Below are 16,106 nucleotides of genomic sequence, written 5' to 3' on the forward strand. Positions count from 1 at the left end.
AACACCGGACACCGAGGGAATTGTACTTTTATATCTGGATTATTAATATTACTTCGTCTCACTGGAGTTCATGACCGTCCTCTTCACCGCAAAGGACAACTCTGTATGATTTTCATTTACTAAATCAATGGGAAAAATCGATGCTATATTGGCAATATTGGTATTCCGCGACTGTGTTATACCACATGTTTTAATATAATTTCCGTAATCAACCACAATGTTACTGTGTTATTATCATATACAGTTCTGGTTTAGGCACACTTGCATGTTCCAATTTCAAGAAGACTGCAGCTGATCCTTCCATCTCTTCTTAGAACGCCCAACTTTTCTTCTCCCATGAGGAGTCTGTCAGAACACTAATTAGGTACTCTTTCACCTGACGTCCTTTGAATGGGTTTTTCAGATTTTTTCTGCATTCCTATATTTTATGAAGTATGCTTTTGACACCCAGTGTTTCTAACCAGCTAGTAGTCTTAGGAGTCTCATTTCTGCTGCTTCATTCCTCCTCCCCTAACTAGCGGTAAGAGTCCAAATTTCTGATTCATACATTAGACCTTTTAGTGTTACAAGAAGAACCAGAAATTATGCAACCCTACAGTTTAGTACTGTCTCTTTCGTAACCTTTTTTTTTTTTTTTTTTTTTTTTTTTTTTTTTTTTTTTTTTAGGAGAGTGTGGTATATCGTACTTATTATTAGTTGAAATTTTTATAAATTGAATTCTTCATCGTTGGATGTGTAATAGATAGCTCACGTCCGAGACATCTGAAAGTACTTTCTTGTTCAAGCAGTTCATTGTAATTACTACTTTTGCCCTTTTTGAAGCTTCTCGCTATAGAATGTCATTACCTTAGTTTTATCTTTTAGACATTGTCATATTATAATCATTTACTGCCTTGTGCAAGGACCAAATAGTTCTCCGAAATTTGTCTTCAGAGTCCACTGAGGTTATTTGATCATCTGCAAATAGAAGTGTATTTATAACTTTATTACTGCGCTGGTAATGATGTACTACTTTGACAAGGAAAAACTCACTCCTTTAATTGCGGCTCTCGAAAGCGGATTACCTTCTTGCGCTTTGATTTCGTTTTATACGTGCACACTTCGACTTCCACTCATTAGATACTGAGGTACATCGTTCTTCTCCAAACTTTCGTACAATTTAACTCTGTCAGCTTTATCAAAGGTTTCCCATAGTAGATAAAGGCTACATATTTTGGATAGTTGTATTCTCTGTGTTTTTCAACGTTTCCGAAAGTGTCTTTAGCATATTTGTTATTACTTTCGCACATATCTAGTATCCAGAGTTCAAAATACTAATACCTCTATAACTGTCACACATCCTACGGTCTCCTTTTTTAAATAATGGGATAAATGCTTCCGTTTGTTAATCAAGTGGAATGTTACTTTATTTCCAACAACTATCTATGGCTTTAGGGATAATGATTCCAAAACATATTTAAATAATTTCACATTATTTTTCGATGTCTTTAACGAAACCCTTAGTTCTTCCACTGATATACCATCAATATGCTTGTCACTAACTGCGGTTTTCACATTTTCTTAATCACTTGCCCATAAACACTAGAAGTAATCCAGTCACTCATTTTCTGAAGTGCGGTTAATATGAATCATGTCTCTTTCATCTTTATTTTGTTGTTTAAGCATCTTATAGCCTTCAGTTTGTTGCCCATGTAAATCCTGCTCTACTTCACTCAGAAAATTTTTCCCAGTTTAACTGTTTTATTTTTCTTGTCTGTCTTCTGCCCACTGCTGTGTGCCATTTATACTCCCTATAATATTCTTGTTTCCTTGGTTGCAGGAATCTCAGGTAGGCTTGCTTCTTAAATTTTATTATGTCTGGTAGTTCTTTGCTGCAGACAGAAAGTCACCTAGTGCTTTTCTTATTTCATTCTTTTGTCTAAAGCTTCATCAATGGTTGATCGTATTATTCGTACTATTTCTTTCCATTTTTCATTAATGTTCTGTTTCCTTACACGTCTTTTACTATTTCATACAAAACTTTTCGTATGACCATCTAATGTCTGAATCTTGTAGCAAATACATTCTATAAATTTCTTGTTGTATCTGTTTTTTGTTAGTACTTTTATTGCTATAGAATGGAATTCTTAGTTTTCATATTACCAGAAAATGGTCGGTACGAACATCGAATTCTCTGTAGACTCTGGTGTATTCAATTAATAGAATAACTTTTATTTGTAATAATATACTCTATTGCAGATCTAACACCCCCCAGCACTCCATGTAAATTTATCTTTATGTGGGTAAAAGCTCTTTGCTATTCTTTAGTGGTTGAAGGTAGAAAATCTCTTAAGATATCTCCTTTAATGATAGATTTTCTTGTCCTTGCATTGAAATCCCCAGCAGTTATTAAATATTCTGCTTCAGGTATTCCGTTAACCTTCGTCCGTACGCATTGGTAGGTTGCATGTGTTTCCGTGCTTTTGCCCTCCTCTGGTTCATATACATCAATTATATTCACCACTTTTCTCAATATCTTTAACTTGATATGTATTAGTCTTTTATTTATGAACGTGTATGATTGCAATCATTTTCTGTGGGTACTTTTGCAACTCCATCTCTTGCCTGTCCAGTTCTAGTTACTCCACGGTATATCATAATATAATCATTAACTTCTTTAGAGCCTTGCAGTTTCTCCTTTGTTTGTGATATTACAGTTATATCAATTTTTGCAATGAGACTCCTTTGTTGTTTTTCTTTAGTATTTATTCCTCTAATATTCCAAGAGTAAGATTTTTAAAATCTTCTCAGTTTTTTATTCTTAAGCTTTTTCCCCGCATTGGCAGTCATCAAAAGATTATTCCGCTTTTCTGCTTGATTTTTGCGAGTAACGCGATAATTCCTCATTTAGAGGATTCCGACGTGTGGCCAGGGTAGCTAGGTGGAAGAGGCTGACACCTCGAGTTATCCCTCCACATCTGGTTTTATAATCATGTCGTCCTTAACTACGGCTATGGACCCATCTGTTGTATAAGATATCCTTGCCTGTTTTGCACCAAGATTGTCTTAAGAATACCCTTCCCCACTGTCTCCTACACTATGTTCCGCTCTTTGTCTTACTACTGCGTCATTATATGCGCTTATTTATTCGCGATGCATTCCGAACTACTTGAATTCATTGTAAGGCAATAAAGGTATACAAAAATCTTGCTATTTATATCGAAAAAATTTTACTGACTAAACAAGTATTGAGGCTGCTTATTTGTTTCGGATATGCTCATTGGAATCTCAGCAGTATTCCTCGCCACATTAAAATGTAAATGAAGTACAGGTAATTTTCTGCCAGTAAGACGTACTGACAAGTCAATATGTTGCAGTGGTATTTCATCGCTCACTGACTGCATGTCTGCTTTGAAGGAAGATTCAACCACAAAGAAATTATGTCTTAGCGTTCAACTGAATACGGTAAGTTCGACCGCGTCAGTAGCCTGAGACCAAATGTGCAGTAACGGAGTAAAATATCAAAGTTTGTAGGGACAAGGTGTTGGAGAAGTTATCCTTCATAAAATCCGGATTTCAGTGTAATGCTGCTTCTACGTGTTTTAAGTACAGGATGCGAGACAATTATCGTCTTTGAGAAGAGCCAATGGATCCACTGAAGTTTTCAGAAGTTCTAAACTGCATGAGTACTGCGATAATTCCCTTCGCGGTAATACTGAAAGGTTCTGGAAGGTTAGGGAGGTGTCTCCCCAAACCTAAGCACTGCGTTGAGCTCGGTGAAGCTATCACTTTATGGTATATTCAGTGGCTTTATCGTGATGTGAAAGAAACTTTTCTTGTCCCTAGTTTACCGAAATAGATTACAGGTGATTCTTCTAGACGCGCAATGCGTAGAGGTTGGTTATTAATGTGTAGGAGTCTGAACCAATGATAATATCTATGCGCAAGAAACAAGCCAAACATTTTGCAGTAAAAATGTTGATTGGCTCAGAAGCCTAAATGTTGTTCTGAATTTTCGTAATCAGGGAGTCGGTCGAAGTCCTTCATGGAGTGAAAGGCAGGTCCATCGGACATGGACGTTCAATTTTTATGGGTACTTTCGAGTTTCGTAAAATGACTACATCATTTTGGTGTAGCCACGCTTTGTTTTACGGCAACAACTGTTTCTAACAGTTAATCGTGTCCTTTGTAAAGCCTTTGTAACTTCGTACCGGAGTACGACTTAAGCTGATGTCTACTTTGAATTGTCAAAACAAATTGTAATCTGTCATACAACATTTCAAGTGTTGAGATGGCTGTATGGGCTCTTTCCGAAAGCTAATAAACTAAAAAATAATTGATCGTCAGTTGTGATTTTCATATATTCATAGATGATTTAGTTCAAGCTGGTGTTATTTATTATTCGACGAAAGTTTTGTATTGTCTGAAAGGGGCGCTGGTCGAAAAACAGGTACTGGTAAATTTTACTAAAATGAGCATAAACCGTGTTATTTCTAAGGAAAAAGATTTCCCACTTTGGGACTGTTAACGGTAAACTTATTTCTTTGGCGAGTTTTTCAAGAGCCTGTTGGATAGGAAAAGGAGGTCCTTAGCACTATGTTTCACCTCCGGTGGTCGGATCTTGGATTTTCTGTGGGTACGTGACATTTTCACCTTACCTAACGAACTAAAGCTGTTCTCTACTGTAGCATTGCAGAAATCTGATTACCGCTTTTTACCCGACAGTGGTGTAATTACTTCGAGTAGTAGGGTGCGGCGTGCCACTAACAAAGGAGCCGCGCCTACTTGTCATCACCGCCTTCACCCAAATATATGGTATATGTAGGACATGGCCAGAAATGGTTCAAATGGCTCTGAGCACTATGCGACTTAACTTCTGAGGTCATCAGTCGCCTAGAACGTAGAACTAATTAAACCCAACTAACCTAAGGACATCACACACATACATGCCCGAGGCAGGATTCGAACCTGCGACCGTAGCGATCGCTCGGCTCCAGACTGCAGCGCCTAGAACCGCACGGCCACTCCGGCCGGCGGCCAGAAATGAAAGTGGGACCTTCATATGGCAAAGCTTTTAAACGTAATTGCAGTTTGGTGAGAGCCAGATGAGACGAGAGCTATTTATGTTAGCGCAGCTTCCAAAGAGCGAATGCATCAGTGGGAGGAGTACAGAACGGTAATCCGAGGGTCGTGGGGTGGAGTTCCTTTGTGAAAACTTTATTTTTATTTTTAGTTTTTACGTTACTTACATTTGAAATAAACCGAAATAATGCTCAGTTTATTGTATTTATTAATATTTCATTAATATTTTCATAAAGGCATGAAAAAGAAAGGCAAAGGAAAATTTGGGATTACAAATAAATTTCCAACGAAGGATTGCACTTAGAATGTCCACGAGATTCTGCAGATAACTTTCCGAGGAGGGATTGTAGTTAACGAATACAATCTCTTCCTGGAGATTTATTTGCAATGCCAAATTTTCCTTTGCCTTTCCTTTTCGTGCTCTTTATGGAAACATTAACGAAGTATTAATAAACACAATACAGTGAGCATTACTTCGATTTATTTGCAGTGCAAGTAACGTGAAAACTGAAAATGAAAAGAATCCCGCATAGGGACTCGAGCTTACGTCCCTCGGATTACCGTTCTGCACTCTTTACACAGCACTAAACGCTGCCTGGTAATTACGTTAATGTAAATGGCTCATGCCTCAGCCGACCTGGGCCAAAAAATGCTACTTTTTGTAACGCTTGGCCGTCTGGAGCTGCCCTGCATACTCCATAAATTTGGACGAAATTGGTGATGATAAGTAGACGCTGTCCCCTTACAATACACGGAGCGCATGAACCATGTCTTGGGTGTGCTTTGGTGACTTCGCGATGTTAGGAAGAGAAGAAGCAAACTGTACGACGTATTTACAGGGTGACAGTTATTGAACTATAAGGGGAAAAAAACGTAAATTAGTTACAAGCTACGGCGTGCACACACTTTATTCCATAATTAAACCTCAGTACAGATATTCGCAATTGGGTTATGACGTGCTCGATATGCCTGCCATCATTGGCGATGATGTGGCGCAGACGAATAGCGAAATTCTACATTGCCTGCTGAAGTGTTGGAACATCAATACTGTCGATGACCTCCTGAATGGCTTTTGTCAGCTCAGCAGTGGCTTTGGGGTTATTGTTGTACAAATTCAAATAGCTCTAAGCGCTATGGGATTTAACGTCTGAGGTCATCAGTTCCATAGACTTGAACTATTTAAACCTAACTAACCTAAGGACATCACACACATATTCCCGAGGCAGGATTCGAAACTGCGACCGTAGCAGCAGCGTGGTTCCGGACTGAAGCGCCTAGAACCGCTAGGCCGCAACGGTCGGCTATTGCTGTACACCTCATCTTTAATATAGCCCCACAAAAAGGAGTCTCATGTGTTCAGATCCGGTAAATATGGCGGCCAATAGAAGCTCATGCAGTGGCCTCTGGTATACCCAGAGCCAGAAAGCGCTCCCCAAAGTGCTCCTCCAGGACAGCAAACACTCTCTTGCTTCGATGGGGTCGACCTCCGTCTTGCTTGAACCAAATCTTGTCAAAACAGAGTCACTTTTGATAATGGGGATGAAATCATCTTCCAAAAGCTTCACATACCATTCGGCAGTCACCGTGCCATCAAGGAGTATCGCACCCATTATTCCTTGACAGGACATTGCACAACACACAGTCACCCGTTGAGCATGAAGAGACTTTTCGATCGCGTAATGCGGATTCTCAGTCCCCCAAATGCCCCAATTTTGCTTACTGACGAGCCCATCCAACTGAAACTGGGCTTCATCGCTAAACCAACACACACAGTGCATATTAATTTCCATCATGCCCTGAGGCCAACCGTGCAGTTTGAACGTCCTAACGCAGACCATTCAGAAGTTATGACGATTTTATTTCATGTAGTTGTATAATTGTCACCCTGCACCACCGCAACATACTCAAATATCAGCATTTGTTACTGGCAAAAAAATGTTTTTTGTATGATTTTCAGTCCTACGTAGACGGGGAATATTGGCGAAATTCCAATGTTCATACAGGGTGTGTGGATTTGAGCGCGGATACCGAAACAAATATTGTTCTCTACTGTAATATTTTCGTGTGAGGATTTTTTAAACCTGTAGTAGGAATTTCCTCTGAACGAAAATTTATTAATCCAATAAAATCTGAGATGTTGCATTTGATAATGAAAACAATTTTTATATTGCGTTCTCCTGTTAGGACAAAAAGTTATACAAACAAGTTTCAGTTTTTGACACAAAAAAGTTTCAGTGTTTTTACACAAAAAAGTTTCAGTTTTTTACTAACGGGAGACAACAACATTAACACAACTACTTCAGTTACGCTAGAGGTTCAAAAATTCCTCCATTGAATTGTTAATAGATGTTACCCCTTTGGGTCATGTTCTGTCTAACTAGTGTCCTTAATACCTACTGCTGACGCTGCTGCCCGGGCTAACAGATCCTCTTCTGATTCAACAGGGCTTTTGTAAACAAAGTTACACGTCTCTCATCATGCAAAGAAGTCCAGACGGATCAAATCAGGAAAAAGTGTACGCCATTTTACAGGATCATCATTGCCAATCCACTTTTCTGGACCTGTCGGTTCAAGAAACGACGCAGAGCATGACTGAAATGCGCCATGGCCCCATCAAGCCGGGGCCACGTGTACTGATTTGTAGTGGATTTAGCAACTGCTGGTGAAGGACTTTTCTTACATATGCCTGATTCGTCCTCATATCGTATCCAATTGCACGATTACTGAGACCGATTACATTCTCTACCTGATTAAAAAATGCTCACAGGTAATTATTTTGTTTTGGTATCCCGTACAATCTACAAGAGTTTGACGGTTTAAATAGTTTTCACCTTAATATCTTCGACACCTGATGATGAGCACCAGCGATTCGAATCGCGACGTGTATGTAACCTTGCAAGCTAATGCGGGGATCATGTAGGATCATGCACACGAAGTTCTCCTTGATTGGTTTGCTAGTCACCATATACACTCCCGGAAATGGAAAAAAGAACACATTGACACCGGTGTGTCAGACCCACCATACTTGCTCCGGACACTGCGAGAGGGCTGTACAAGCAATGATCACACGCACGGCACAGCGGACACACCAGGAACCGCGGTGTTGGCCGTCGAATGGCGCTAGCTGCGCAGCATTTGTGCACCGCCGCCGTCAGTGTCAGCCAGTTTGCCGTGGCATACGGAGCTCCATCGCAGTCTTTAACACTGGTAGCATGCCGCGACAGTGTGGACGTGAACCGTATGTGCAGTTGACGGACTTTGAGCGAGGGCGTATAGTGGGCATGCGGGAGGCCGGGTGGACGTACCGCCGAATTGCTCAACACGTGGGGCGTGAGGTCTCCACAGTACATCGATGTTGTCGCCAGTGGTCGGCGGAAGGTGCACGTGCCCGCCGACCTGGGACCGGACCGCAGCGACGCACGGATGCACGCCAAGACCGTAGGATCCTACGCAGTGCCGTAGGGGACCGCACCGCCACTTCCCAGCAAATTAGGGACACTGTTGCTCCTGGGGTATCGGCGAGGACCATTCGCAACCGTCTCCATGAAGCTGGGCTACGGTCCCGCACACCGTTAGGCCGTCTTCCGCTCACGCCCCAACATCGTGCAGCCCGCCTCCAGTGGTGTCGCGACAGGAGTGAATGGAGGGACGAATGGAGACGTGTCGTCTTCAGCGATGAGAGTCGCTTCTGCCTTGGTGCCAATGATGGTCGTATGCGTGTTTGGCGCCGTGCAGGTGAGCGCCACAATCAGGACTGCATACCACCGAGGCACACAGGGCCAACACCCGGCATCATGGTGTGGGGAGCGATCTCCTACACTGGCCGTACACCACTGGTGATCGTCGAGGGGACACTGAATAGTGCACGGTACATCCAAACCGTCATCGAACCCATCGTTCTACCATTCCTAGACCGGCAAGGGAACTTGCTGTTCCAACAGGACAATGCACGTCCGCATGTATCCCGTGCCACCCAACGTGCTCTAGAAGGTGTAAGTCAACTACCCTGGCCAGCAAGATCTCCGGATCTGTCCCCCATTGAGCATGTTTGGGACTGGATGAAGCGTCGTCTCACGCGGTCTGCACGTCCAGCACGAACGCTGGTCCAACTGAGGCGCCAGGTGGAAATGGCATGGCAAGCCGTTCCACAGGACTACATCCAGCATCTCTACGATCGTCTCCATGGGAGAATAGCAGCCTGCATTGCTGCGAAAGGTGGATATACACTGTACTAGTGCCGACATTGTGCATGCTCTGTTGCCTGTGTCTATGTGCCTGTGGTTCTGTCAGTGTGATCATGTGATGTATCTGACTCAAGGAATGTGTCAATAAAGTTTCCCCTTCCTGGGACAATGAATTCACGGTGTTCTTATTTCAATTTCCAGGAGTGTATGTTGTATGCTGTCATGACTTCCGCGAACTTCCTCGTTTGTGTCGATTGTAGATTAGTACAGACGCCGCTGATCGCCTGTCGTACCTAACCATCCAAAAAATCGTCTGCAGTCAGTTCCGAATACATCAGGCTTACCGAGACTGATATTACCAATCAGAAGGCCACAGTAGCCGCTATTCCTCCGGGTGTCTAATAGCCATTGTCGGCGTATCTCCAGACCGTCGTTGGTGGAATTTTCGTAAGCCAAACTGACGGCTAGGGCGACTATTTAGTCAAATGGCGACTCTGAATTGGAGGTACTTCCAGTTTACTAACAGCAATCTGTTGCATATTATTGTTAAATGATATCTAGGTTGGCTCTTCCGTTTGTGTTTCTGGTTTTCACGGCGCCAACTTCTATTCAAGTCGTAAACAAGCTCTTCCTGTTGCGCCCAGAACGCACAAACTGACTACAGCAACCCCAGTTTTCATGTGGCTCCCGTGTGTTCTGTGAACAAAGTATTGAAATTTCGTGGCAATTGTTTTAAGATACCAGAGGGCAATTCAAAATGCCTGTTACAGAATTCTTTGGGCTGTAGAGGATACTTAGTACATGAAGTTTTGATAAGAATTCCATGTCTGGAAATGTACCGTCTCATCGGTTTGAGGATCGGATGATCTTCTAATCCCTCGCTTCACGGTACGCACACAGCGGATACAATGAGTTCTGTCCCGTGTGCTGCACAAGCACACGGCATGGGCAATGCTTCGAGAACTAGTACTCGGTTGCCCTCCACGTGACAAAAGACGTCCTCTGCAAAGTCGAGAGTGCAGCCCGTCCGTGGAGTACCACAGCCATCCCCCCTACTTTCAAACATACCAATTCCCCGTAGCTGTTGATGTAGTCGGATGAAGGTGTTATGCGATGTTCCTAACAAAACTTCATGTACTAAGTTCCCTCCACAGCCTCTAGATGACTGTAATAGGAATTCTGAACTAGGCCGTATGTGTTCTTTCTTTATTTAATATTTGTCAAGACATGTTACAGAACTTCTCGCAGTTTGTCTGCGCCATTGAACGAGACTGTTCTGGCAAGATGACTCTGCTGTGGAACGTTTAGATTTTTCGATCCAATGGTACGAATATCTAATAAATGCAAAAATAACATCATAATAATTTCTGTGGTAACCGAAGTAAATGAGTAAACACAAGAAAGTGTTTGTTTAAAGCCCTACACTTATTCCCACCCCCGTAGCCGAGGTCTCTAACCGTGAGGAGGTGCTCGACTCGGACGTAAGCCGGTTCGCATCCTGGTGGTGGTCGAAATTTTCACTGCCGGAACTTTTCTGGTAATGGGAAGAAAGATAGTCGAGCAAAGTTCCTGATCGCCGGTGGTTGCGCCGATGTCATGGATTAAATTCGAAACCTATACACAGTGGCTCATTAAGTGAGGGTATGTGACACTGTTGATGGTGATCCATCCGTCGTATGTGGGGTGCTACTGAAGAGGAGAACACCACTTGCCGGCAACTGGTTTTAACCCACCTCCCTTCTCTCACTACCACAGGGTGTCCATAAAGTCCGGGAACACTTTCAGTTATTTATTGCACAAGAAGTAAACATTGCACAGATGTCATGTATATTGCATTTTGAAGAGAAACTCAAAAAGGTTTTTTTTTTTTTTACAAACATTCGATATCCGAACAATGAGTGACCGGGCAGAAGTCAATACGGTAATCGAATTCTTGCCATAACTGAGCCAGCATGGCATCGTCGACTGTGGCAGTCGCTTCCCGTATTCTCTCCCAGAGTTCTGCTACATCACGTGGTAGAGGCGGTACATACACCAGATCTTTATTGTGTCCCCACAGAAAAAAGTCACGCGGAGTGACATCTGGCGATCGGGGAGGCCATTTCATGAAACTCTGTCCCCTTCTGTAGCACGGCCAATCCGTCGATGCGGTAGCTCCGTGTTCAGATACCCACAAACTTCACGATGAAAGTAGGGTGGAGCCCCGTCCAGCTGAAAGATAAACGGAGAGTCCGATTGCATTTGAGGCATCAGCCATTGCTGCAACATGTCCAAGCAGAAATATCCGGTGACAGTGCTCTCGGCGAACTCGCCATGTTTGCAACTAGTGCTGACTATCGGCAAATTACCAAACTACGTTGTGGCGATATACATGAAAAAACTTACAGGGTTCCTCTTCAAAATGACATATGTATGATATCTGTACAATGTTTGGTTCTTGTGCAACAAATAATTGAAAGTGTTCCCGGACCTTACGTACACCCTGTATTATACAACATAAACACAGCAGTACACTCTACAAGCATCCATTACACTCACATACAGGCTGCAAAACACATACGACAACTCTCCCATATCCGTAAGGAAAAGGAGAACACCTTTTCCGACAGGCGGTTGAACTCACCGATGGGACAATCCAGCCACAATCCAATACGACATTTATATCTCACTTTCGGCATCAAGTTGTAAGATTTTGCCCTAACGTGAAACGGTGGGCGGAGTAGTTTGATTGGGATCGTTAACTATTCAAATGGCTCCATGCGCTATGGGGCTTAACATCTGAGGTCATCAGTCCCCTAGACTTAGAACTACTTAAATCTAACTAACCTAAGGCCATCACAAACATACATGCCCTAGGCAGGATTCGAACCTGCGACCGAAGCAGCAGCGCAGTTCCGGACTAAAGCGCCTAGAACCGCTCAGCCACAGCGGCCGGTGAATCGTTAATCAAATATCTTAAACTGGCCCTGTATATCTGAAAAAGAAAACCATCAGCCATCCAAACAATGATAAGTACATTCATGTTGTTGTTGTGGTCTTCAGTCCTGAGACTGGTTTGATGCAGCTCTCCATGCTACTCTATTCTGTGCAAACTTCCTCATCTCCCAGTACCTACTGCAGCCTACATCCTTCTGAATCTGCTAAGTGTATTCATCTCTTGCTCTCCCTCTACGATTTTTACCCTCCACGCTGCCCTCCAATACTAAACTGGTGATCCCTTGATGCGTCAGAATATGCCCTACCAACCGATCCCTTCTTCTAATCAAGTAGTGCCACAAATTTCTCTTCTCTCCAGTTCTATTCAATACCTCTTCATTAGTTATGTGATCTACCCATCTAATCTTCAGCATTCTTCTGTAGCACCACATTTCGAAAGCTTCTATTTTCTTCTTGTCTAAACTATTTATCGTCCACGTTTCACTTCCGTACATGGCTACACTCCATACAAATACTTTCAGAAACGACTTCCTGACACTTAAATCTATACTCGATGTTAACAAATTTCTCCTATTCAGAAACGCTTTCCTTGCCATTGCCAGTCTACATTTTATATCCTCTCTACTTCGACCATCATCAGTTATTTTGCTCCCCAAATAGCAAAACTCCTTTACTACTTTAACTGTCTCATTTTCTAATCTACTTCCCTCAGCATCACCCGACTTAACTCGACTACATTCCATCATCCTCGTTTTGCTGTTGTTTATTTTCATCTTATATCCTCATTTCAAGACACTGTCCATTCCATTCAGCTGCTCTTCCAGGTCCTTTGCTGTCTCTGACAGAGTTACAGCGTTATCAGCGAACCTCAAAGGCTGGCTGGTTCAAATGGCTCTGAGCACTATGGGACTCAACTGCTGAGGTCATTAGTCCCCTAGAACTTAGAAATAGTTAAACCTAACTAACCTAAGGACATCACACACATCCATGCCCGAGGCAGGATTCGAACCTGCGACCGTAGCGGTCTCGCGGTTCCAGACTGCAGCGCCAGAACCGCGCGGCCACTTCGGCCGGCGAACCTCAAAGTTTTTATTTCTTCTCCATGGGTTTTAATTCCTACTCCGAATTTTTCTTTTGTTTCCTTTACTGCTTGCTCAATACACAGATTGAATAACATAGGGGATAGGCTACAACCCTGTCTCACTCCCTTCCCAACCACTGCTTCCCTTTCATGACCCTCGACTCATAACTGCCATCTCGTTTCTGTACAAATTGTAAGTAGCCTTTCACTTCCTGTATTTTACCTTCAGGATTTGAAAGAGAGTTTTCCAGTCAACATTGTCAAAAGCTTTCTCTAAATCTACAAATGCTAGAAATGTAGGTTTGCCTTTTCTTAATCTATTTTCTAAGGTAAGTCGTAGCGTCAGTATTGCTTCACGTGTTCCAGCATTTCTACGGAATCCAAACTGATCTTCCCCGAAATCGGATTCTTGCAGTTTTTTCATCCGTCTGTAAAGAATTCGTCTTAGTATTTTGCAGCCGTGGCTTATTAAGCTGATAGTTCAGTAGTTTTCATATCTGTCAACACCTGCTTTTTTGGGATTGGAATTATTATATTCTTCTTGAAGTCTGAGGGTATTTCGCCTGTCTCGTACATCTTGCTCACCAGATGGTAGAGTTTTGTCATGACTGGCTCTCCCAAGACTGTCAGTAGTTCTAATGGAATGTTGTCTACTCCCGGGGCCTTGTTTCGACTTAGGTAGTAAATTCATATGACTACTAAATTAGACAGATATCTCAATGAACTCAGTTTATCACACATGCACGTAACTAAACTCACAATAAACAAATGGAAAGAACATTAAAATGGGTAGAGTATTTGCTTAGCAAGTGGATACGCGATCTGCAATATGATTCAAGTGAAAACGCATCTGAACAAAATATTTACACCCATGGGAGTCATACCGTGATTCCCTTGCTGAAGTTGAAAACATGTTGAATCTCTAACTCCAAAAAGTCTTCAGATGAATGTCATTACAAATGATTTGTCTTTCCCTGCAGTTCGCTTCGCTGTTGTAGCTGGGTCTTACCATACTTACCAGCTGACACGGCTGCAAAGATCAGTTATTGAGTCTGAACCGACAACTTGCCTCTGTCTACGTCTACCTTCAACTCAGCCAGATGAGAGCCAGACGAGCCAGGAAATATCGTCTGGAAGCGAAGTCTGCCCACCAAGACGCCCGTCTGCCAAGACGTCTGCCCCCCGAAGTAACTCTTGCAGACCACTTCGGACAAGGAAACTCTGTACTCCCAGTGTTTTTGGCGCTGCATAACCTGTGATTGGCTCTACAAAGGCGGCGAATAAGAATTCATCTTACAGGACTCTAGTCTCTCTCCCTTACTTGTATTTCAGGTAGTTAATCAGTTGCAAAACTTGTTAGTCTTGGTGCTATAAAATGTGTCTGAAATACTGCCTCACTCTGCCTTCTTGCATGCACTGAGCAATTTGGAAGGACCTCTGTCAGCACAGTTAACTACTTACTCCTACTTCTAAGTTATTTGTGTGAAACATTGGTAATCGTTTTTACATTTCTTTAACTATCTGGTTTTGCAGCACCTGGCGAGGTGTCGGTATCTGACTATCTTCAATGGTGCCATAAATTTTCTGCTCCCATTCCAATTCTAATATGTTATCCTAACAACCCGTGCTGTTTTGGCGAATTTTGATTGCCCCTTGTTTCTCTCCACAGACGTAGTTCTCCTCGGAGTCTGGAATTTAGCAGCATGTATCCTGCGGCCACATAGCTCACTAAAAACAGTCTCTGTTGTTCTTGCATCTCCTGAAGATGCAATCTGCATAGAATTACTTTGGGCAGTCAAGGATACGTCGACGTCGTCTCACATAGCCCAGCCCAACTCTGATAACTGTCTTGAGGGTCCCTTTGCACAAGGGCGAGTGGTTGTTCTGCGAATGGTGATGGAGGACAGACTCCCTGTTGGTTATGGACCTACCCCGTTTCCCTCATTCTCCGTGTTGTTCAACTTGCTTCAATGATGTCTTCTCATTTAGCTGTGCGTTTAGGGTAATATACGAAACTGTAATCTTAATACCGGTAGTTAAGTATTGCCAATCACTGGTACTGATTCACATTTCATTATTCAGTGGAGATTATTTTATTCCAATTATGATTGACTCTTTATTATAGGTTTTACGTAAGTTACAGGACAGTTTGGAAAAAAAACAATCACGTAATAAAGTACCGTCATCAGGCTATCCCATGATGAAAAACATACACAATGCATCATTAAATACTTTTTAGAAAATATTTATAAAATGTATTCCTATATGACAGCTAAAGTAAGGAACAAAGTGCAACTTTAAAATATTAGAAGCTTCCCATCCACGCAACACAGTCGTCAGATCCACTTACGAAGTAGATTATTTTGTGATTATAATAATAAGTAAAGTCAATGCTATGAGTTAGACAGAAGAAAACTGCTGCAAGATGTCAAAAGGGAAGGTATCGTATATCAGTCAGCAAAAACAGAACCGTTAGAGGATCACTTTGCTGTCCATCTGTCTGTCTGACTGAATATTAAGAAACCTTTTTCTCAGAAACAGGCACATGCATCAGGTTGAAATTTATGCGCAAAACATTTAATCTTATAAGTCTACACAGTCTAAATGTACGACCATTTATGTCAAGTATCTCGATACTTGCAAACTCATTCATCAAAATCTAGAACGTACTTGACATTGACCCTGAATTATGAAATGTGGCAAGAAGCAAGGTTCCACAGTAAAATTAAGGGAAGAAACCGAAAATTCTTAATTTGAAATTATATCACAAGAAAAAAATATTTTTGTCACTTGTTATCCAATTCCTGTCTGTCCGTCTGTTAAAACCCCTTTCTCCCAGGAAC

At 42.3% G+C, this 16,106-nt stretch overlaps 1 protein-coding gene across 1 annotated transcript in view; it reads left to right on the forward strand.

Annotated features, from left to right (window-relative positions):
* Nucleotides 1-16,106, forward strand: part of LOC124607396 (venom carboxylesterase-6-like) — a 143,646-nt gene that overhangs the window by 76,847 nt on the left and 50,693 nt on the right. The window lies entirely within an intron of this gene.

This window comes from Schistocerca americana, chromosome 3 (genome assembly GCF_021461395.2).
Source record: "Schistocerca americana isolate TAMUIC-IGC-003095 chromosome 3, iqSchAmer2.1, whole genome shotgun sequence".
NCBI lineage: Eukaryota > Metazoa > Arthropoda > Insecta > Orthoptera > Acrididae > Schistocerca > Schistocerca americana.